This window comes from Haliaeetus albicilla, chromosome 10 (assembly GCF_947461875.1).
Source record: "Haliaeetus albicilla chromosome 10, bHalAlb1.1, whole genome shotgun sequence".
NCBI lineage: Eukaryota > Metazoa > Chordata > Aves > Accipitriformes > Accipitridae > Haliaeetus > Haliaeetus albicilla.
Window position 1 is genome coordinate 15,762,404 of NC_091492.1, and position 24,032 is coordinate 15,786,435.

At 38.8% G+C, this 24,032-nt stretch overlaps 1 long non-coding RNA gene across 1 annotated transcript in view; it reads right to left on the reverse strand.

The window, feature by feature from the left end:
* LOC138687260 (uncharacterized) overlaps window positions 1-23,881 on the reverse strand; it is a 28,492-nt gene extending 4,611 nt beyond the window's left edge. Inside the window, exons 1-2 of the long non-coding RNA XR_011326523.1 lie at window positions 23,532-23,881; window positions 1,406-1,541 (exon numbers count right to left, since the gene is read on the reverse strand). This is a non-coding gene — a long non-coding RNA (uncharacterized lncRNA). The remainder of the gene's footprint in view (window positions 1-1,405; window positions 1,542-23,531) is intronic.
* Window positions 23,882-24,032: the final 151 nt, after the last annotated feature.

Genomic DNA, 24,032 nt, shown 5'->3' on the forward strand with positions numbered 1-24,032 from the left:
GGGGTTTTTGGGGGGGGTTTTGTTTTCTGTTTTTTTTAACATGATTCACCCTGGGGAATTTTGGTAAAGGCCCTAATCCTATTCCACCCTACAGGTCCACAGCACTGTTCATCACTAATTGGGGACCACTTCCATATACATTTCCACATGAGGCTTAATGGAGGAAGGGGAAGCACAAGAGTCAAAATTTTAATTCTGGATTTTTTTTCTTCACCAAGTTCTTATGTATGTACTTTCCTTTATGGTTCAAATTTTATCAGGGCTTGAAGAGCCTTAGATGGAAAAGATGACCATGTTGTCAGTAGCATGCTTCTCTGTCCCAGTCCACTAAGAATCACTTACCCCCAAGTCTTCAAAATGATACCACTGAAGTCAGTGGAACTCCCCCCAGCCCCTCACTTCAGTAGGATTTACATGAAGGCTTTAAATGTCCAGCTGTTAAACTGAAGCCAAAAGACAGTATTATCCTTCTATGATAGTCTGGTATTTTTTAATATTCACTGACTCTCCTTTTCTTTTTCATCCACAACACATTTGTCTTTAACTGCTTGTGTCCACTGTTTGGATATCTCCATTACACATGCAAGGATTATAAGGCCAACTGTCCTCAGGCATGCAACATGGGTTCATGCGAACATTACAATCCTGTTTGAAATCTTAATGCCAATTGGGATGTTTACAAGTCCACTGAGATGTGCTATTCAAACCCTAACATAGAGGGGTTTCAGTCTAACATTTTAAAAAATGTTAACATCTAAAGGGGCCATCACATCCTGGTCTGACCTCTTACATCAGATTTTTACTTGGTTACTTCTATACCAATCCCCATAACTCCTATTTTACTAAAACACATCTTCCTGAAATACTTCCAGTCTTAATCTGAAAATGGAAAATCCATCATCTCCTCTTGGCAGTTTACACAGCATTTATCACCCCACACTTAAAAGCACGTCTTCTCAATTGACCTTGTCAGGCTGTCACTCCCACTCACTGACTTCTACTTCCTTCTGCTACACAGTGCTTCAGTAGTCTATGTTTTGGTCCCATGGAGGTGCTGGTACACTACAACCTGGATGAGCTGGGCTTATCACACATATGAGCAATTCTACCATTCAGAAACATGTAAGCAATTGCACACATACATTCACATCCTTAGCATGTCTTTTTACTGTGAAGGATTCATCAAAGTCCAGAATCAAGGACATCTCCTATGTTCCTCCTGAGCAGATCCAAATACATTCCTTTTTGGGGCACTCTCATAGGGAAACTATGACTAGTTTAACATGGAGAGCATTTGCCCACAGCTTTGCGGGATTATTCTAATTTTAGGGCAATCCGCTTACCAAATTTTCCATTTCCTCTCATTTAACCACACTCAAATTTTGAAAGAAAAACAACCACTCACCTCTTTTTTAAAAAAAATTCCACTATGGACTAGTTTCACTGCCCTCATTCAATCAAACTACTCATTGATTTGAATAGATATTTTTCTTGAAGAAAGAATAAAATCTTCAGTTTCTGGGCTTTCTTTGCAATGGATCCTGTGAAAATGAAAATAATGCACACCAATTCACCTTTAGTGAGTGCAAAAATAGTCCTCCAGAGTGATAGCTATCAGTTTGTCCCCAGTGACAAGCTGTATAACCCTCTTCTGTAAACAGGACAATGAATAATGATCAGTCTCTTACTCCTCTCTTGCTCTCCTGTGTGACAGACCCTTAATTACGGATTTTACATTATTAATTGCTTCAGAGAATTCTACATGGCTAAAGCTGCATTCTCCTCTGGACATCAAAGACAGTATTAAAACCCTGCTTAGGAAAGCTCCTCAGAAACATCTGCTGATGTTGATCCCAACTAAGGAATGCTCTATTCTAGACAGAAAGCACATAGCTTCAGCTTGCTGCCTCCTACTCCCAGATGAGAAGGCATCCTGCAAAAATTGATACACCACTAAAAAGGGAAAGATTTCCACTTGAAAACACAGAGAGAAAAGTCTACCTCTCATTAAGCTCTGAAAAACTATTCAGATTTCTGTTATCTTAGCCAGACCTCTAGATCCTGCAAAGTTCACCCATCCTTAATAAGATCCCGACCACTGAGGCTTGTGACACAACAATGCTAAAGCAGCATCACAGATTACGACTATATAACAGAAAATTGAACTAGAAACCACCCACTAAGGCACCGTACCACCAGCATCTATTATTGCACCACAAGTAGAGCTGTAACATTTTAATTTTGTATGTATAGCATTTATGGGCATCCTTCAGGGATAAACATAACTCCACGTGATTCTACAGTCAGCCAGGAAGGATGTCTATACAGGTACCCTAAGGAGGGAACAACAGGGCAGAATCAAGATTCAGGTTTGCACCAAGAAATGAATGATTCATAAACTCTTTACATGTAGGTAATATGAATCAATTCTTACATAGTAATTACTAGAAAATTAATGTAACTGCCTCTCAAGAGAATTACTGGAAAACAGTGTTATCTTCTGTATGTAGGTAGATGCAAGCTAAAGCTAAGTATATATAACAGGTGATGATACATATTATGATAACATATTTGGTCTAGACTTATTTTGGAATATGTAGCAACTTATTGATAGCCAACACCTTACAACATTATATATGTGGAAAGTAATGCCTGGCAATTTATCAATTCTTAATAAAGCTCTGTGCTTCTAAGTATTACTGTTGATGCTGCTCTTGATTTTGATTCAGCTGATTTTTGTCCAGGCTCAGCACTGTGGCTCATCCATGTTTCCCCAGCTCCCTCAGGATTTGCAAATACAAATTCCTACTTGATGAGCCTGTTAAAAAATTAAGAACTGCATATGCAGCACTGCCCTTCTCTGTCCCCAGTCTGTCCATGAAACTAACATTGGTTCAAGATGCTAGAAAGGCACACATGTGTACTAAAAGCACAGATTCCAAGATGAACATTGTGTTATCCATAAGCAACTGTCAAGGCGTACTACCACACTCAATTAAGCCTGTAGGTGCCATGCAAGAAAACAATTTTCAGGTGAACCACATCTATAAAGGTAAGGTTCCTCAGAACTTCACAGCCATGGGGTGATGAAGCAAAAATAAGTAGATTTAAAACACCTCTGTTGTGGTTTAACCCCAGTCAGCAACTAATTACCACATAGCAGCTCACTCACTTCCCCCCCACCCAGTGGGATGGAGAGAAAATCAGGAAAAGAAGTAAAACTCATGGGTTGAGATAAGAATGGTTTAATAGAACAGAAAAGAAGAAACTAATAATGATAACACTAATAAAATTACAATTAACTCTATCCAATCTGAAACCAGGACAACCTCTCTGCCAAAACTTAAGCCTGTTCCATACCCATACAACAATCATTACTTTAGATGATTTTAAAGCATGATTGCATTTCAAGCAGAGTTTAATTATGTCACACATCTCAATTGTCAAGACCTGTTGTAAGCAATTATGGTATACAAAGACATGATTCTCAGTTATATCCTTAGACAACAGTAACACTTCTTTATGAACGCTTCACTTTCCAAGTATCTCGTACCAACATCATGTCAGCTACTCCATGAACCATGCTCCTCACCTGTGGAAGCTCAGCAGCTTTCCACTGATTTAGTCAACTGTGGGGATTGCTAAAGATCAGGTCTCATGTGGTTTTGACTTAACAGAAGTGTTCTGGAAAAGGACATTTAAACTATTTACAATTCTTGTTGCAGTTTAAATCCTGTATAATATTTTTGATGAAGCTTTATGACTCCAAAAATCCACAGTCTGAATGAAAAACTGCTAAAAAAACTCTGATTTGCCACAAAAATTGATCTTCCGCTGCCCAATTCCATTCTTAATGAAAGAGACAATTCAGAAACCTACAGGAACATGCTTTATTGATTCATTCACAAGTCACTAAAGACTGCTGCCTATGTTCCCTCCAATAAGACTAACCACATAGTGCTTCTAGTGTACTGAATTGCAGGAAAAGACGATGACCCCAGATCTGTTCTGCTGGAAGTCCAGTGGAACTAAATATACCCAATAAATGTAAACACAGGACGCCAGTATGTTATTGATAACTGTGTGTAGGAGACAAAGAGACTTACAGTTCCTCTTTATTATCCCTTCAGTTGAGCCACTGCCTTCTCTGTAATTTCTTTACCCAGGACAGTTGGGCCCAGATGCATACCTGTTTTTTCATGGCGATACTTGTTTTTCTCAATTTTGCAGATGGATTAAATAAGCCAGGAGGAGGCCAACCTACATGTGTGAGGTCACACAGTGAACTGTAATCTACACTGCAGCAGATGCCTGAATCCATTCAGGTTCAAGACCTAATTTGGCATAAACGTGGTGTGTAGCTGTACTGCACTGTATATTTTATAAACATATCTTTCAATAATCTCCTGTGCTTCTTATGAAAGCAATAACAAGCAGTAAGAACAGCAAAGCCTGTACTGGGCAAGCCTTCCTATTAAATTCCACTAATGCTTCTCAGCTGTGACCTGTAGTAATTTGGGTAGCCTAATAAGGCTGAATACCCCATAAGAATCTGGGATGATATACTGTCTACCTGCAAGATATGAGGAAGTACAAGAAAGCAACTAGATACCAAGTATCACCTAGCAGTCAGGACAAAAGTGAATTTAAAAAAAACAGATGTAAAAAAATACAGGCACTTTGAAGTACCACCATTTCAACATTCATTTCCAAATCAAAATATTACATCTGCTTGTCCTGCTTAAGGGACTATGCTACACTCAGATTTAGCATCAGGCTTTACGGTAACTACAGTTACTACAATTATTCCAATACAAATACCTTGAAGCATGGTGTTTTCTCAGATTCACAAAGGTTTTGCCAGAAAACCAAACACTCTTCTGCCTTATGACACAATAGGTTTTAGAAAGCCCACTTCTCTTAAATCTTTTTAATATTCTTCTTCCTTTACATATGCTTTTGATAAATGTGCACAGACCCAGTCAAGCATAACACGCTCTACTGCAAAACTCATCTGTTCATCTGTATTATGATTTCAGTCCCTTAGTGGCTTTAGTACAATTCTATGTAGAGAATGGCTTCAGAAAGCAGTCTCTGCTCTCAGGTAGCTGTTACTTGGATAAATAAGGTAACAAGCAATTTAGTGGTGTACAGAGGAATTAAAACATTTTTATGCTCTTTAATATTTCCCCTAATTCTAAAACCAGCCAAAACCCCAGCATAAAAATCACTTTTCTTTTAGAATTGTCTCTCAGCAGGGTAGTACACACTGCCAAGTTATCGCTTTGTGCCATACTGTATGTTCAAAGCCATCAGTATTCAATGTGCTAAGAAGTGACACTGAATCCCACAATCAGAAATAAAAATGAAAGTTTCAAAAAGATTTCAGAATTTAGATGAATATAAATAGCTGCTTTGAAGATGGAAAGCATTTTACAGATTTACATTTTAGTCTGTTTTGAACGGATAAACAGACAAAAATATGTTTTGTAAAGGAACAATAAGATTTCCAGTTTAACACTTTCCATAGTTAGATTATAAGAAATACTAGGAGCCACAGAAAGAATTATTTATATTCACTGTACCATAAGCTTATGTTTCACTTCTGCTTGTTACTTGAGCTCCTGAAAAGCATCTCATTTTATAACATTAACAACTACTAATGTAAGCCACAAGCTTTCTGCAAATGTACGTTCCCACCATCATTCACACTATCATCTTTCCCACCCAACTACAAGGATCAAAAACAATCAGGGTGCTATCATTGTTTAGTCAAGAAATTCAGAAGGTTTATCAAAGCTTTTCTTTTATCCTGAAAGACACAACTAATATTGCCAAAGCATTCATACACACTTAGATTTAATGTTGAGGGCTCTGAAAGGAAAATTAATTGGAAAGATTCATTCCCTAACACTGCTTCCTGTCACTTCACTCCTAATGACTGAAGTGTTTTTATGGTTTTCTGTGTTCTCCCTTAGTGCTGTGTAATTTGATTTCCAAATCCACCGAGAGCTCTGTGACAAACCTCCAGGGTGTTTCCACGATGTAAAGGTCAGAGCTGAAGAATATGTGTATGGGGTGTGCAGAAGACAAGTCTCAGAATCTCTTGCTTCAAATCCGTCACTGACACAGAAACCAGAGACAGTAAAGCACAATGGGTAGTCTCTTAAAGGAAGATCAACCATGGTGGGAACTTCCTAAGGACAAATCAACCCTGGTAGGAACCTCTTAAAGATCCTAGAGTAACTTGCCAGCAGAATCCAAGTGACCTTCCTTGTATCAAAGGAAGAAGAAAGCTTTCCCAGAGATCTTCTGCATGGAAATCAAACAGGCTTCCAAATTTCTTAAACAGAAATCTTACACTGGGAAGCCAAAACAATGATGTGGCTTGCACGCTTGGCTCATGTATAACACTTGGTTAGGGAAAGCCTCCTGTGCTATATTTCTGGACTCCTTCCCACCCCATCCTCCAAAGACATCTTCTCTCAGCCAGCTCCTTCACTGCCCTCACACCAACCTCCAAATTCCTGACAAGATATTACTGTTTTGGTCTAGACATTATAGGACTTTCCCTATGCTGGCTGGCTCCATTACTGTTAAAGAAGTGCCAGCAAGTCTCTATCTCAGGGTTCACTAACAACCTTATTTTCTTTTTTATTGGTTAATTAACATAATCACTTCTTAAGAACAACTGTAATACTAGTTAGTGGAACAGGTGTTGTAACTAGTAAAAGGTCTATAAAGAGAAAAATCAATATCTCACCAGATGTATATAGAGGATGTACCTTCCAACATCACAAATTCCCTTTTGGGGACCTGAAATAATTCTCTGCTGCTTTTGCACAATGTGCTTCAGTTTTATCTTATCCGTTATTCTCTGTTTAATCAAGTTCTTCCGTAGTATAAACATGATCACCATTATGCTAATCTCTGCACTACACATGCAAATACATAAACATTTGTGTGCCAGATTATTAAGGTTCTGTTTATAATGTTACGCCCCTATTTACTATCTATATTTTATGTCTTATGGATATCTCAACATTTAAATTTATACCAGTGCTGTCACATATCTACAAGCAGAGACAGTTTTACGAGCACTAAAAAAGCTGCAACGCACAGCCACTAAATACTAATGACATAAATGGTATCCACTAATGGTCTCTATTTTTATTACAATGCAAAACTTCAATATATTGCAATTACCTTTGCTCTCAGACTGAACCATACACACTGTATAACGCCAACTTCCATCTCTATAGCATAAAATGGCATTATTTGTTCTATGTAGTTCAGCCCTGTACTGCAGATGTTGACTGAATGCTCAAGTCAGCAGTTGTAGCTAAAATTTACTCTATTTACAGAGTCTTACTGTTAACTAATAACCTAAATTGTCAGATATGCCAATGCATTAGACATTTTTCAAAGCCTACTGCACTAATAGCATGTAAGCATAGCACATGTCATCTTGTACCTGTCAACAGCCCAGTAACTTTGCAAAGGTAAAGCATGTCAAGAAAGGAAATTATCTTCTTACGCTCCTGTGTTAAAAAATCTTTAGTGAGAGATTTTTCTAAAATATTGCAATACAATAGTGCATTCAACAAAGCTTAGTCTTTTTAACTAGGTTTCTATTTTACCTTTTTAATGTTAAATTTTAAATTCTTCATTCATAATTAGAACAGTGTCTCTTTTTACTTCAGCAATCAGAGACAAAAGCTTGCTCTTAGGACTTTGAGACAGTGGAAACCTCAATGTTGTCCATAAAACTGGATGAAAAAAGTGTATGGCAATATCCTTCATACATTAATCAGGGGGCGATGGGGTTAATTTCATTTCATCTACGTATTTTACTTGCCAGAAACTTTCACCAAAACAGGAGAGCTAAGTTCATCTCTCAGACTTTCTCATGCCTGTTTATCTCACATAAAACAAGCCCAGTTATATTCCCTCCCATTGACTTCAACTGAGAATAACCTCCAGAAAGCTGGAAGTTTTGTTTGAAACAGGAGACATTTTTCCTGTTTCCATGCAGCTGGCTAGTCATTTACACAAGGAAAACACTGGAGACAAAGTAGGTGTCAGACTTAGTAGCATTTTACATGCATTTTCTGACACAAGGCAGACAACAGAAACGTGCACACAAAATATTTCCCTTCAAGGGCTGGCTAGTGAGAACAGCAAAAACTAGAAGACATTAGTGTAATTATTACACAGTTACCAAATACTGCTTGTCCTTAAAAATACAATGCAATTAGCACCCTTAACTTTAAGCATGGAAAACCACTCCACCTGAAAGCAGTATTTTCTTTAAATGTTCTCACTCAGCTTGCATAAATCTAAACATACATGAAGAACGAATGATGTAAAATACATTGAATAATAATAGCTAAAGCTTACAACTGGGAATGCTGATATGGTATTACTCATTTTTTCATGTTTCTTTCTCTGCCAGTAATCTTGAATACAACAAGTGCCTTCTAATGTAATCTGAACCCACTTCAGTGTTCTAACATTTTGACTAAATAGGTTTTATCAAGGATCCCAGTTAACTGTCTCTGTTCTACAATTATAACAATAAAATATTCCAACTGAAAATTAAATGGCAGTTTAATTTCAGAATACAGGATTTCTCAAAAGAACAAATTCATTAGTTTAAGTATTTATTTAGAAAAGCTGTATTTTCTTACAAGTAATATATTCTAGCTCATTTTCTCAACCAGAACTTAAAATAATAGCTCACTTTTGCAATTCAAAATGTTGGGGGTTTTTCATTTTTAATCTTCTCTACACATCTTAAAACTTGAAACAAACCAGACTGACTGACTTCTCTAACAAAAAAGAAATAGTTGAGTACATGAGAAGCATTTAATTTTTTAATTAATTCCCCATTTTCTTGAGGAAACTGTTGGGTAACTATAACCCATTTTGAGCAGTATTTTTGGACATTCTGAAATGCCATCTTTGACAACGTGTATGGTTCACTGAAATTCTTTCTCCCTGCTTAACAACCACATTGTACCAAAGGAGGAAATGAGCTCTTTTAAATAAGGCCTTGGACAAAATCTGAAGCATATCAACTTGAAAGAAAATGCTGACTTTGTTTTAAGTTTGTAAGTAGCAATAGGTCACAGGTCTGCTAATGCCAAGCCAACAAGTGCCCGACCCATTTTTTTGGTTTTGGTTTTGGTTTTTTTTTTCTTCTTTCCCTGCTGATTTGGGGTTCACAAGTTTGCCAGTATAACTCTCTGCAGCAACGCCCAATGTCATTCCCCTAACAGACAGCACTTTAGTGAGGTCCCTAATTTAGGAAAATAGCTGCCCTAGAAACACTGTAATATCAAGGAGAAAGAGACATCTGCAGAGGCCAAGTCAGATGGTCTCCGCACAAGCATGCTCCCAAGCTCCTAATCCAGGTGTCTTAGATACCGGAGTTACATGGTCTGAATCCAGCCCAGGATCTAAACTGTCCCCCTTTTAAAAATCTTGTGTGAATCTGTTTTGTGAATAAGGATTGCTATTTCAGCCTAAAAAGTGTATGTTCACGAAGGGCAGTGAAAGAGAACACAGGTAACAGCACAGCTGCCACACAGAATCAGAATAACAAAGGTCTCCATGGGCATTACGTACATTCACATAGCAGTATGTCCAGTGGGTTTCTGAACTCACAGACTTGCCTGCTGTCTCTGGACACCTTTCCCATGCTGTTGCTGAAGTCTCTTCTACAGTAAAAAAGAATGAGCTCTTGTGGAGCATATCTCTACCTGGTTACACACAGTGAAACTATGCTCCTTTGCTGAAACAATAAAACACCCATGGAAAACAACAAGAGCCCTTCTGTACACTTCAATGGGTGGCCAATCAAGCCCTAAACTAAAAGCCTCTTGCCCCCATTACCTGCTTGGAATAGTTGATTATAGATAGTTTTGTTTTCACATGTAAAGACACTATTTTAAAAAGCACTCTAGAAAGGACGGCTGTCCATATCTGCATTTCCTCCAAAGGGAAGGGGGTAGAATATTTAAACCTAAGGCAATGGGTTTTTTTAAGGTGTTTCTTCTTATTATAAAAATACAATGAAACAGCTATAACATCTGGAAGGTTTAGGCTTTTGTTTTGTAACCCTGCAGATGAATAGCTTCAACCTTTGAAAGAAATTGCAGTATGAATGTCTATTTTATTCCAGAGTTGTGTCTGAGCAGACTATTAGTAGAATACTGATAAATGCTACAATAGCTATTCTTTTTCCTCCCCTTCTGCTTTTATGCCATTGCCAATACCTATCCTTCCCCTGGTGCTGTCAGCTGATGCCTGTCTCATAACTTTCAGGGTAACAGCATTAGAAGAAAAAGAAATTAAGTTCAAATAAAACTGCCAGGTAGAATTCAACATTATGAGATTATGGACTGAATTGTTTTCTGAAGCAGGCACATATATGCAGAGTTAGACCACTAATGACCTACAAAGAACTTACGTATTAAAATTTAATTACTGTAATATTATTTAAGAGAAGGGAAAAGATACTAAAGCTGATTATTTTTCTTTTTCTAGTAGCTCTGCGATTTTTAATGGTAATAACTAACTTCATCTTCTCTATACATTTCCTGAGGACTGTGTTTGTAGCACAATACATTGCACCATGTTCGCATAAAATCAATAGGTGTTACAAAATCTTTGTAAAATGTGCATGTGGCTAGTAGGACATTTAACTAGGCCTTTGCAAATCTCACTAGGCATTCTTATGCACACAGCTGCATTAGTACAACTCTCTTCTTTATGATTGCTCTTGTGTAGTACATCTAAAGATAAGGAACTGCAACTGTTGGTCCTGTGAATAAAAATAAATCAATGAGATTATGGAGAAGAACATATAATATAAAGACTACACACTGATTATGAAGAAATCCAAAAAGTAATTGCAAGCCATGCCAGTAAGAATAGATGAGTACTTGACTATGATACCAACAGCTTTAAATTATCAGTATAGAATTATTTAGGTGCCTTTGTAAAGCAAATGAGTGAAGCTGTTTAACATATAAGAGAGAAGTTATCCATGCTATAATTTATGTCACATATCTTAAAACCACAGTCAGATACTTCATTCAGATTGCAGCAACTGCTATTGCCATCAGAAACAACCAGCATCTTAACTGGCTGTTTCAAGGAAGCCAAATAATGAAGTGCCACAGAGAACAAATATGGGTTTTTGTTCCCCAAAGCAATGTCTTCATTGAGTTAGAGGAAACAGCTATGTCCCAGAGAAGCTTATAAGGCTGTAACTGATGTTTCATTTGCTTTGAAAATTTGTATTTTCTATAGCTCCCACACAATTAGGGTCAGAACAAAAATAACGCATGTAAAAGACACTAAGAGAAACAAAAATCTTTTTTCTCATAAATACCTAAATAAATTTGGGAAAGATTAGAAACATCTAGATATATGTCCAATCTTAATGCAATCCAATCCAGCAACATTTTGTTCAAATGGCTCTTGCATGTCCTTGATTAAAAGTAACAGTTCTACTGAGTAATAAATATTTATCTTTTAAGATCATGGTGGTAAGTACTGTTGAAACATGCATGCATGCATCTTAGGAATAACTAACATTTGCTCATGGCTGGAAAGCTACTTTGGTGAAGACAAACAATTTTATAAAAATGCTGTAATAAAACTAACAAGAAAACTTCAAATGTAGATGTGTGAAGTGGGACAGTCAAGGAAAAGAATTATGTGGCAATTTTGGTTTTCAGGAAAGCTGAGTCAGCTGTGGCTCTGTTAGTTGGAAGCCTGGACAACAACAGACATCAGAAGACATCCTGCATGTCTGCCCACCAAAAGAAATCTGACTAGTGGGAATTTCAGTGCACAAACAACAAAGGACTAGACCTTATAACTGTATTAAAACACTATTATGGGAGTGAAAAAAAATTAGCAATGCTAATGGCTGAATGCCAGTGAATGCAAAAAGTGTAGGAAATTAGAAGGATGCAGTAGTCATGGTGAAGCAGCTATCAAAAGATGAAAGGAAATCTAAGTATATCTGGGAAGGCAGGCAAAGTTGACAAATGGTACATAAAAGAGGAGCTGATGGAAAAGGGGGACTGGCAGTTAAGATGCAGAAGAAACAAAAAGAAGTTAGAACATTTATCAGGAGACTTACATAGGGTGATTTGTAAATACATCTTGACATTTATAAAAGGCAAGGATTTATCTTCAAATATTTTGTGTACTTATCCATAGTTTTAGAGACTGTCAGTTTTGGAGATTACATCATAGGCATATGAGTCTTCCAACATACAGAAACATTTTTTTTTTACCTTTTCTGAATAACAAGAGGTATGTTTATGTAATTTAGTCCAATTCACTGTAATTCCTAATCTTTGTCATCATATCAAATACCTTAAAGATACCTGGCATGCTTCCCATAGCACAACTATTTCGATGAATGAACAAACTGAGAGTAAAAAAATATGTGCTGGTAACTTTAATGATTACGCAAAAAGTCACACAGAAACTGTATTTTAAATGCTTGGAAATTTGCAGTTTCTATCACAGAAGTTAGAGCGCCACCACTTTTCACATCCCATAATGGCTCACATCAATATCTGCTCCAAGAAAACTCAAAACATTTGATTCTGCTAAGTCAGGCTGACGGACTTTGCAAGCCACAATAGAGAAGGCATTTGTGGCATTAAGCTCAACTCTTGAAACCTGATCTCCTTCGCTTCCTCCCTGCCCACTCTGTGGAAGCATGGTTGCATTCCTCTGTATGCAGAGCGGGATGCAGAGATGAAAAATGGCTAGAAAATGGCACTAAGCGAGAATACTGCTTCACCTCAAGCTTTCTCACCAAAATTACCCCCTCCTATGCCCCTCCAACCCCCATTTCTCCTTTACAGTGGCTAAATCCAACAGTCCCATCCTTTCCAGAAGGAAGAGAGCTAATGAGGGTCTTGGAATATTAGCTGTGGTGACTTGTAATCTCGAAAAGTGCTTCACAGATGTCCCTGCCATCAGATCATCCATGTGACCTCAGAAAAATCTCCATTTTATTCCCTTATCCCATCTTACTCATATTCACGTTGCAGAAACGGCATTTGAGTTTCTTCTCTCCCCATCCTCACTTTTAAAACTACAGGCAAAGAGAACAAGCTACCACTGAAACTCTGAACTGCGAGCCCACCAGCTATCATTTGGTTACTTTTTATATTGTCTTTCCAATCTGTGTTCAGAGTTAACAGGAATTTACCTGCTATAGCTGGCATCCACCTGATATCTTTTTCACTTCTTCCTTTCACATTTACCTTAAATCCCAAGTATCTGAGATGTCGAACTATGGGAATGAATTAGAATAGATATAAAGATGTCTGCATAATGAACGTTAAGAGCTAAGGACTTCTTCACAGAGCTGTGCACTAAGTTGTAAAACGCTGAATCAAATGCAATAGTAAAGCAGTGCTGAACTTTCAGATGCATCCCCTCCACTTGCTATGTCTCTCATAGTAATAGAGGTACTGCTCAAAACCATAAAACCTAACTAGCTGGTATAAACTAACTTTACATAAGCAGTTATGACCTAAACAAAGTTTGAACAGTACATAGCCTCTGGGTACTCTTGCCCCAGCAAGATAGCTTGAGTTTAAATTTAGACTTTTATTGCCCTTGGAATGCTGAGATAAACTTTCAGTCCCACTGGTGCAACACCAGGAAGAGACTATATTAAATTTTGCTGTTTGTGAAGGAGTGCACCTTCCTTCTATTCATTACCAGGCATGCAAGCCACATAATAAAGCTGAGCTGTTTTTATTTATATACAATGTGCACCTTATTATGGATAGCAGAATTTTGCAAGACCAGTTCCTATTAGAAGGTGGTATCATGCAAGAGCTGAGAATTACATCACGGGTCTGTGGTGTTGGAAACACAGACCTGACACACACCAGGGCCTATCAGGGAATGGTCACAGATTTTGTTCTTTACTTCTCTAGCCTGGGACAGATATCTTATCTCCAATTTCCCTGTTTCCGCAGAATAACATATAGAAGTAACTCAAACATAAACAAATCGGCTTACTGAGATGGCATTGTGAAAACACAACAGCAAAATTAAACATCTGAGTTTTGAAAAGCTAAACCAAGAATTTGCCTATTTGAAAAGGAAAAAGTCTTGAATACCCTAATATTAGTAACACGCATTAGTCTTGGGTGCCTAACATTATATTAGCAAAAGAAAAAAGTAGGCCCAAGTAGAAGTAACAACTCTGATTCAGGAACAAGCCGTGATACTAATAAAATTAAAAATCCCTTGTTTTGTCTGAGGTTTCTTCGTCACTTCCTGAACTGAGTCTGTCCTTGAGTCAAAACAGTTTAGTTAACTGGGAACAGGGAAACAGCAACCTTTCTCCTAGAAGTTGCAAGGAAAGATTCACCCATTGCATCACTTGTTTAGTCGTGTAACTGAAAGAAGCATTCTTTATTTCAAATGTAACAATCCATAATGCTGCACAGGCCCTACGCAGAATCTTTAAGGTGACAGTTGTATTATACAATGAAGCAGAGATTCCTACACACAAGAACTGATGCAAATCATCATTTGCCTCAATAAAATAAACTCACAAAGGAATTTACTCAAAGTTAGGCAGATTCCAATAACTTGAAAATAGTCTTTGGGGCAAAATAATGGTAATCATCCCTATGACAAAGAAACTAAACACAGCTTATCTCTTGATGCAACTTGTCATTATCTTATTGATGTTCTCTCATTAAAATCTCATTCAGTTCTGCTTTTATTTCAAGCAAAAGGTCATAAGCCTTCAAGGCACTGTGCCCATGACACAAGTTATAGGTCTGAATTGGTGGCAGAAACAGTTCCATTTTGGGGAAAATGGACAGAGGTTATCCAGATCTTTATCCTGCTGATAGCAGCTGCAGCTCGTACAAAATGCAGAGTAGAGCATGAAACACTATCGATGTAGCTCTCCATTGCATTATTTGCTTTTTAGTGTGATATTGGAAGGAAATCCCTATGGTTTTAATCATGTTCATTATAGGGGAAGAGAATTTGCGATCTAACCTCTAACACAGTAAGTTTAAAGGAGAATATCATTTTGACTGATCATTTTTGAGATTTATATTTTGTGGGGTTTTGGGGGATTTTTTTTTTTTTATTTGAAGACAGAGTTTGAAGAAAAAGCTGAGAGGCTGTTTGTTTCTTTTTTAAACACTGCCTCGGCAATACAGTCAAATTGACAGTGCTTCTCTGATCCCCCTTACCCAGAGGAAAGTTTGTGATTATTTTCTCTTTCTGCATACAACATAAACCAAAATTGCTTAACATTCCCTTCCTCTTCAGTTCCTAACCTGTTCAACTAGAACTGGCTTAAATGGGCTCCTCTTTTGCTGGTTTGGGGGGCTTCCTCCATCTTTTGGCTTCACTTTTTGATCTTTCCAAAGCTGTTTTTTTCCAGAATAGCCTGCAATTTGTGGTTCTGGCCCTGGCCCTTCCTCCTCTTCTACAGTATTTTGAAGTTTAATTTTATACCTTTTATAATGCTTTTGATTTTATTATGTTTTTTTGTAACTCCTGCTGCAGTCTTTTCTTTATGCTTTTAGCGATATTGATAACATTATGAATTACATTATACTGTACAGAAATAAAGCTTTCTATAATTGAAACTCACTGCCATTTTCTTCCAGTTTTTGCAAGGGGTTGACACTCCCTATGAATTTATTTTAAAATCTTCTTTAATCCTCCCGCTGGACTGATGTTTCCTTTCAGAAAAGGAGGACACTGTTCCAGCCAGAAGAAATGACATAGCATGAAGAAAAAGAGGGAAAAAAGTCCTGAGTCATGAAAGCAAAGAAGAAATACAAGTGAAATAGAATTGAGAGAGGATTAAGCTCCACAAACTGGAAGGGACAGAAAAGTAGGATGGAGCTCTAATTGAAAGGAAATTGAAGACTGACTCTACATGAGAACTAGGTAGATCAAGGAGGGAGAACTTGACCAAGGGAGAGCTGAACTAGAAGACACCTCTCACCTTTTTGCTCTATTCATTATCTACCCTCTGTCTTCTGTTCCCAGTGAGAGGTGGGAGCCCTTCTGACAAACTTTATCTGGCCACAGTCAATGCTGAAGCTTGAAAGCAAAGCCTTTAGGACAGGAGCTGCTCTCAGAAGGTCACATAAGCACTACCAGGGTATAGTGATAGAACTGCACTGTCCTTCCAAGGATGGGATGAATACCTGGGCCCCAAGGAAGATAAGTTAAGTGAGTTCTTGTTCCCACATCACCAAGAAAAGGGAAGATCCATACCTAAAATTTGCAAGTTGACATATTTTGTGAGTAAGTGCTTCCCTTCTTTCCTGGTAGTCTGAAAGTCTGACTGCTGTGGAGGCAAAAAAACACTGCTAAGAGCTAAGAACACTGCAGCTGTCTCTCGGTAATCAGAATGCCTAATACAGCCATCTATAACTAACCACCATCCAGGACCATAGACCACAGCCTGCTTGTCGCACCTGTGTGCAGCTTGGCTGACTCCCTGCAGACCTTTTTGTCAATTAGAGAAGCTTTTTTTTTTTTTTTTTTTTTTCCCCTCTCAGTAACTGGTTCATTAACCTTCTTTCTACTCCTATACACCATTTTGGAAACCCCATATTTACAGTAACTAAATGCACTCTACACTTATCAAAAGGAATGTTACAGTGTTAAATTGGAGCCCATAGTTATAGAATACACTGCTTAATCTACCATTCTTAGCCATTCTGTAGTGTGAGGTAACAGCGTTTAAAACAGAGCAGTGCCAACTAAAAAAGTTGAAAACAGCACTATTTTCTGCAATTATTCCCATGGAATGCACAAGTGGATTAAAAAGCCCTATGATCTCGTAATATTCATGCTTCTGAATTAGATCTTAAAAAGTAAATCCCTTTGAGCATCATGGCTATACTTTAGATGAGTCCAGCAATAAAAAAGATTTCCTATGGATAATTGATATATTTTCTACTAGTTGGAGAAAAAAAAAAAAGAAAAGAAGAAACACCCCTAGGTATGACAAGTTTGCGGTATAGGTGATATATGATATTAATTGACTTCCTAACAATAGGAGACTATAAAGATACCCTGAAATTATTTTCTTTTCTATTTCTTCCCTATCTGCTCTTCTTCCTCCCTTTCTTCAGTGAGCCAGATTTGCCAGCAAGGCAATTTAATCTTCTGGGGATAAAGAAAGTCTTCCTTGTCTAAGAAAAAAACTTCTACTGGTCAAGGACAGAAAGCCCAAGAGGAAGAATTATCTACTGACAGTGAGCTATGTTTTTTACCTCTAGGAATGGAAGCAGCAGTATTCTGGAAGAAATAACATTGATTTAGCTAGAATGTAAGGAAGACATCTTCTGTTTGATGTATGTTGCTTTCTGGACAAGGGTAGGACAAGAGCTTGTATTCCCTGAACAAAATACCTCCTACTGTGTTTTCACTATCATTTAGTGAGAAATATTTTATTCCCTTGTAACATTAAGCTCTGAACCATGAGAAACTTCATGCTCAGTCATGAATCTGGATGGATGCTTATTTAAAGAGCTACCAATAGGGTAATTCTTCTGGGCTCTTATGCCATGCATAACTGGGAGAGGGAAGAGTCGTTGACCTGTCCTGTCCAGGTAATAAAGTAAACCTTGCCAGCCAAAGAAACAGGTACAATTTACCTCCTTGGTAAAACAGGCACAGAAACCAAACCTCAACTATTGCATAAGTTTACAATCCAGAGCAACCTTGTCATCATTTTGTTACTGCACTTAACAACATAGCTGTATGCCAACCAGGGTCGATAAAGTAACGTTTAGTAAAGTAACTTATTAGTCAAAGAAACAAACTTGCTAACTTAGGCTTAAATGTAAATACAGAACAAACCTCCACATCTGTCGTCTTTTCTTCACAAACACACATTTGCCATCTTGTCAAGATCCACCTTAAAAGTAGCTGACTGTTGCCTGTGATTCCTTCTAAAAGAATGTTGCAATTTTTAAAAGGCTACTTTTATCTGCTGGTTTAAATATAAAACAACCCTCTTACTTTTATTACCTAGCCTGAAAGCATACATGGCTGGTAAGCTTATGCTTAAGTGCTTTAAGAACATGAAGCATCTTGTTGCTGTCAACTGGATGAACATATTTTTCACATCAAGCACATTCTTAAGTGTTTTGCAAAACGGTAGGCTTCTCAACAGAATAACTATATATATTGGTATCTATCTCCATCAATTCCTGAGGAACAAATGAGAGATGTGGGTAGCCAATACTTCAGCCAGAATTAACATATCACTGGTTTCCAGCAGAGATCCTAATACTGTATATCAACAGGGTTCTTCTAAACAAGAAAAAAAATTAAGTTAGAAAAGGAAAAGCACAGCATGAACAACCTATAAAGGTAGCGAATAAAACTGGAAAGGGCTACTAAAGCAAAGAATTATTTTAAGTTAATCTCAGAGTTGACAGGAAGTAGATATACAAAGAGGCAGGCACAAACTGAGTTAACACAGCAAAGGGGGTCTCCTCCTGATTGGCAAGGCTGAACTATTGGGCTTTATGAGAAGAAGGATGACTAAACCAGTTAAAACTGAAAAGCTGCACAACTTGTAGAGGAAACTCAGCAGATGAGCCACTGCATCAGAATGTACCAAAAATGTCTCAAGATATAAAGGACTGTACTTCTACAGCACATTACCAATGTTGCAGGCAGAGACATAAACCGCTGTGGCAAAGGATTTAAAACTCTCCTACAAGTGGTCATGTGTGGCCAGACCTTACCTTGCTTGCTCTAAAGAGCTTAGTGCTTCCTACCGTGTAACAGTCCCTTTGCTTCAAGCTTGCAAAAATGTTTTTCTGCTACACAGATGCAGAAAGAAGTGTCTTGCATTCTTCCTCTGACCCAGGAATAGACACAGAGTTAGCTACACCCTGGCCACAGTGTAACAGGAGGGAAATTTCCATAAACTGCGGAGGTAAAGGGCTGAGTGAAAAGTGGCTGAGTCAGACAGGAACTCGCTCAGCTGCACTAGGTACAACAGCTTTGTGCGGAAGTATTCATTAGACACTAGTGTAGATACAATAAGACACAAACACAGTGTGGTATGATATGCTGTCACCATTAAGGTAGGATGTGACAGATATTCAGAAAATATAAAATACATTCACACAACTTCAAATTAAGAGAATACATGTAAAGCCAACCTGAACAAAGAGCCCTCCCTTCTTTGGAACATCCTGACATTAATAGCGCTAATCAGACCAGCTTCTAATTATATCAAATTAGAAACAACACCCCAACATTGTATTTGCAGCAACTTCCAGCTTTGCTCAAAACAAATTACAATAAGGGCAACATTAAAAACATGCTTAAACACTAAACTAAAATTATTCTGCAGTTGATCTTTGGTTATACAGGACTCATTTATCTTCCCAGCTGCTGAAGCATAACCAAAGGGATTTGGCTGCATTACCACTGTTACTAGCTATAAAGCAGTCATGACCAAACCTGCGGGTATTGACTAGCTGGCCTAGAGAAACTGAGCATCCGTTTGGCTGGTTTCAGAGGAGCCCATGCTATCTTATACTATGACCATCTCAGCCATAAAAAGACACAAAAATACATCAGAAACAGAAACTGTATTTCTGTCCTTTTTGTATGCACTTCAATTGTTTTGTCTTAAAACAGCTCCAGCCCAATTCAACTATTTCCTTTCCCACACAGGACAAGTATTCAAGTCTTCAGCACCACCTAAAAGACTGCTGGCAGACAGGGGAGACGGTTTCTTCATAAAACCATCTACTATTTCAAGAAAAAATAATAATGGATGTTACTCAAATACGTTACTTGATATGTTTTAACTGTTTTTCTTCTTTTTCTGCATCTTTAATACAATATTATAAATATTTTAAGTAGGAAAAGTTTGTCACAGGACTAGAACAGGTTATGCACCCAAAGCCCTAGACTGATGGAACTTAACATGACTGTCACCAGATTACACTGGACAGCTTTGACCCTGTGGCTTTCCAGTTATTTTTAAGAAACTATCCTAGACATCTTAATTTTTGGAGAACTGCATCCTTCTATCATGTGTTTGCCACTGAAACTATTGAATGCCTCCACAGTTATCCAGAAGTTTTACATGATCTTGAAAACATGGCCAAAAGAATTCAGTTGCATTATTTAAGGTCACAGGACAAATGAAAATAAAACAGGAGAAGAAGAAATATGGACGTGTTTCTTACAAAGTTCTAGTTATCCAAATAATCCTTGTCTCGTGCAAGTATACTGCTGCATGCAGCAACTGTGGTAATAGGACTGGGATGTATTTCTGTAACAACACTGTTTCCTGGTTTCTGTTGTAAGATCCCACAGGCAAAATAACTTGCAAGAATTTGCACTGCAACACAGCTATGCAAATTTATATCAGCAGAAAAATCTCATTTAACAACCCACTGGAATTTAAAACCATATCTTGAAAACTGAGCCCTGGCACCTCTACTTTAATAACGAAGGATCCTCCTCTTCCTGTTATAAAGAGAAGCTGATTTATCTCTCAACGTATCTGTTGCAAAGCCCTTTCTAGTCAATTAAGTCTTTCCACTAAGTATATTAGGAAAATAAATACGACTTTCACAGGTCAAAATGTTATGTTAAACCAGTGCTTCAAGACTCACTGATGTCTTAGCTCAGTCTGGGAAAATAATTTAATTCTGAGTTTGGTCAGAGCTGTGCAATTTTTCATGTACATGATAAGCTAAATGTAAAGCTGGTAAGTTTATATATATATTAACAGTGGTGACTTACTAGCAGGGCTCTCAATTAGCTTCATCAAGCCACAACAGGGACCTGGGAATCTTGCAGGAAACTCAGTGAAGATCTCTGCTCAATACATCACTGCAAGAGTTTGGCCACATGACAAACTGCATGGCTACCTGAATTAGTGTTTCTGTTATGTATATAACTGCTGAGCCTCATCTCACTATTCTGGATAGAACTGGTCCTGCCATTTCAAAAGAGGCTTTTCAAAAATACAGGCTGCAATCCTCTTGGTTGTAAGAACAATCAAGCCTTTGGAAAGGCTCTTCGAAGACTAAAATAGTGAGATTAATCACTCAGAAAGCAGACAACAAAGGAACAACAAAACCAGATTAAAAAGAGAGACATCAGAAGCTTCTCTTTCCCCACACCTCAACGAGCAGAATTGTAGGGAAATTCAGCTCTGTTCACAGCTGGGAAATACAAAACCAGATAAAGAAATGATAAAAACATTCAGAATGGAGTTACGGATCCATGCCAATCAATAATTTTAAAACATGACTCAACATATACCCAAGAATCTGGGGAGAATCGAAGTAGGAAGAACTGACCCACGAAATTTCAAGTCCTGCAGAACAGATTTTTAACAATTATGAAATGAGGAACAGTACCACATACATGGGAAAGAATAATATGCTTCTCCATTCTTCCAATGGAAATGGTATTTATCAGGTCAGCAGATCAGGCAGTCTGACCAATACTCTGCAGTGTTTTACATAAAATTTTGAAGGAAAGAACTGTTACAGTGAGCAATATGACATGTTCATATTATTTTTTTAAGACTCAGCATTTTTATTAGATAACAGAAGTATAGAACTGCTTTGGTGACAGCAACACCAAAACCAACTATCATGCAATTAGTGGCATGAGGTTTTTATTAACAGCAAAGGTTCAGGATTATGTTCATTTTCACTACAATATTTATCTTTTTAAAAAGGTTATCTATTGCTGCCAAAATTGGGAAACACTGTCAGTATAGAAGCAGCTCAAGGAGGATAGCCCTGACTTGAATGACCCTGAAGCCCAAAATATCAAAAGCACATTAAAATTTATTAGCATGAATTGCAACAATGAAATGAGAATTTCCACTATAAGCTGGATGACTATTACTTGCAAACAAAGCAGGAGTCCTCCTGTAATCCTCTAGTCCTTGAATGAGTGTTGTATGGACAAAAAAAAAAAAAATAAAAACAGCACTACTGTTGGATGTCTCTGGCAAGAAATTTCAACACTCTGACTGGAAATATAACTGAAGTTGATGCACTAATGTTTCTTCTAACTTACTGCACACAACAAAAATTACTAATATGAATGACAGTTATTCACATCTTCTGTCTTCATTCTGCCCAAACTCTTCCAACACCTCTTCCTCAGATCTTCTTTGTTCTGATAGCTTAGCAGAATTTCAGTGTCCCTCAACTAGAATTACTCTCCAAAATAGAACAGGGAGGCACACAAGAGAAGGTGTGAGGGTAAGATCAAAATACGTAGGACTTGCTACACTACAGTAGAATAAAAATAGAAGGTCACTAATAACAAGAGTGCTAGGAGCAGCTTTCTGCGAGGAAGACTCATGACCCTGAACCCATTTTTGTTGGTGATCTAGGCACAAAAGGCAGGAAATCCTTGGGAATCTTTTTGCAAGTCTAGATGCCTGTGCAATGCTAGAAACATTCTCCCATAGCTCCACAACTCCCTCATGAAGGAAAATTCCCCAAACAGGGCTTTTCAGCATCCCAGACATGTCCTGAGTTCAGAACAGCAACTGTTTCATTTTAGGAATCCCATACTGTAAGAAACTGAATGCAACTGGTGAAACATAAAATGGCTCATTACCACATCTTCCCACCAACACAGCAAGAGCAAACACCACCATCTTCCTCACTTGTCCAACACAAGGCCCAAAGTAGCCGTGAGGGAGAAAGCTCCACCCAGATGTGCACAGCTGTTTACACTGGGATCAACACTGCCACTGACCCAGGACCACTGAAGCAGAGGCACCCCGTTGCCCCGTATCCTAGGAAGCCTGGAGGTGCTAGTGGAAGGTGCAGGAAATTCACCTAATTCAGATATCCCCCATGCAGGCAACGCAGCCACAAGTCCACGCTGGGTTTCCAGCAAGAGCGTTGTGTGCACAGAGAGGAGCAATGCCGGCACCAAGACACAGGGAGTGATTACTGCTAGCCTTTCCCAAGCCCTATTCTCCCACAGCAAGCCACACAGCTTGTTTCACTCTCCACAAAAACACGAGGCCTCTTTTCTTTCTGGGCAAGCAACAAGAGAGGCCTTTTGGCAACTCTTAGCTGGCAGAGTATGCTCCATGCTTCCACCACGCACCCTGCCAGAGGGGAGGCAAGAAAACCAGTTCTGCAAGCCCTCCCACCTCCAGGATTTCTGGACTACAGGGGTTCCCACAGCCTTCCCCCTCTCCCCCTGCACATGCCACTGGAGGTGCCTCCAGCAAAATGCTCTGATCGCTCCCCTCCCAGACCACCTTTCCATTTAAGTGGAACAAACAGTCCCAGAAGTCAGCCTCAGGGACACAGAGCTCAGATGAGGCACAGCTGAGGTACACAAGCTGCTTCCGACTTGCTCTCCCCCAGTCCTCACAGTACTGTCCCCTCCCACCCTGGCTCTAAAATCCCACCTGGTGGCTGGCCCATGCGGTCCCGCTCAGCTCCCCTCACCTGTTGCAGTCCTTCACCCTGCTCCAGCCAGGGCTCTCCAGTGTTTAACGGTCTCTGTCTCCCCCTCCCAGAACAGATCAGGGCAGCGGGGCGGGCAAGGCGCTTCCTGCCAGTGGCGGCACTGCCGCTGCCGTCCAAGATCCTGTAGCTGAGTGAGGTGCTCCCTCTGACCCCGAAGGAAGGCGCAGCTCTCCACTCCACTCGGCAGCGGCTCTGCCTCCGAGCCGAGCCTGCCACCGCGCAGCCGCCGGCGGGGCTGGAGAGAGCCTGCTTGCCCGGCCATGCACGAAGCCCTGCCTCTGCTGGCTCCTCAGGAACGGCCTCTTTCAAGCGAACTTATTGGGCTTCGAGCTGTATCTGGGGGGTAGAAGAGGGGAAATTATGTTTTGCAGTGTGGAGAGTGCATTAACTATTCCCAGAGTTAACCGCATTTGACTTTCTCTTCTTTTGAGCCAAACTCGCTGTGTCCTGCTGGAGTTATTAATCTTTACATCTGCATCA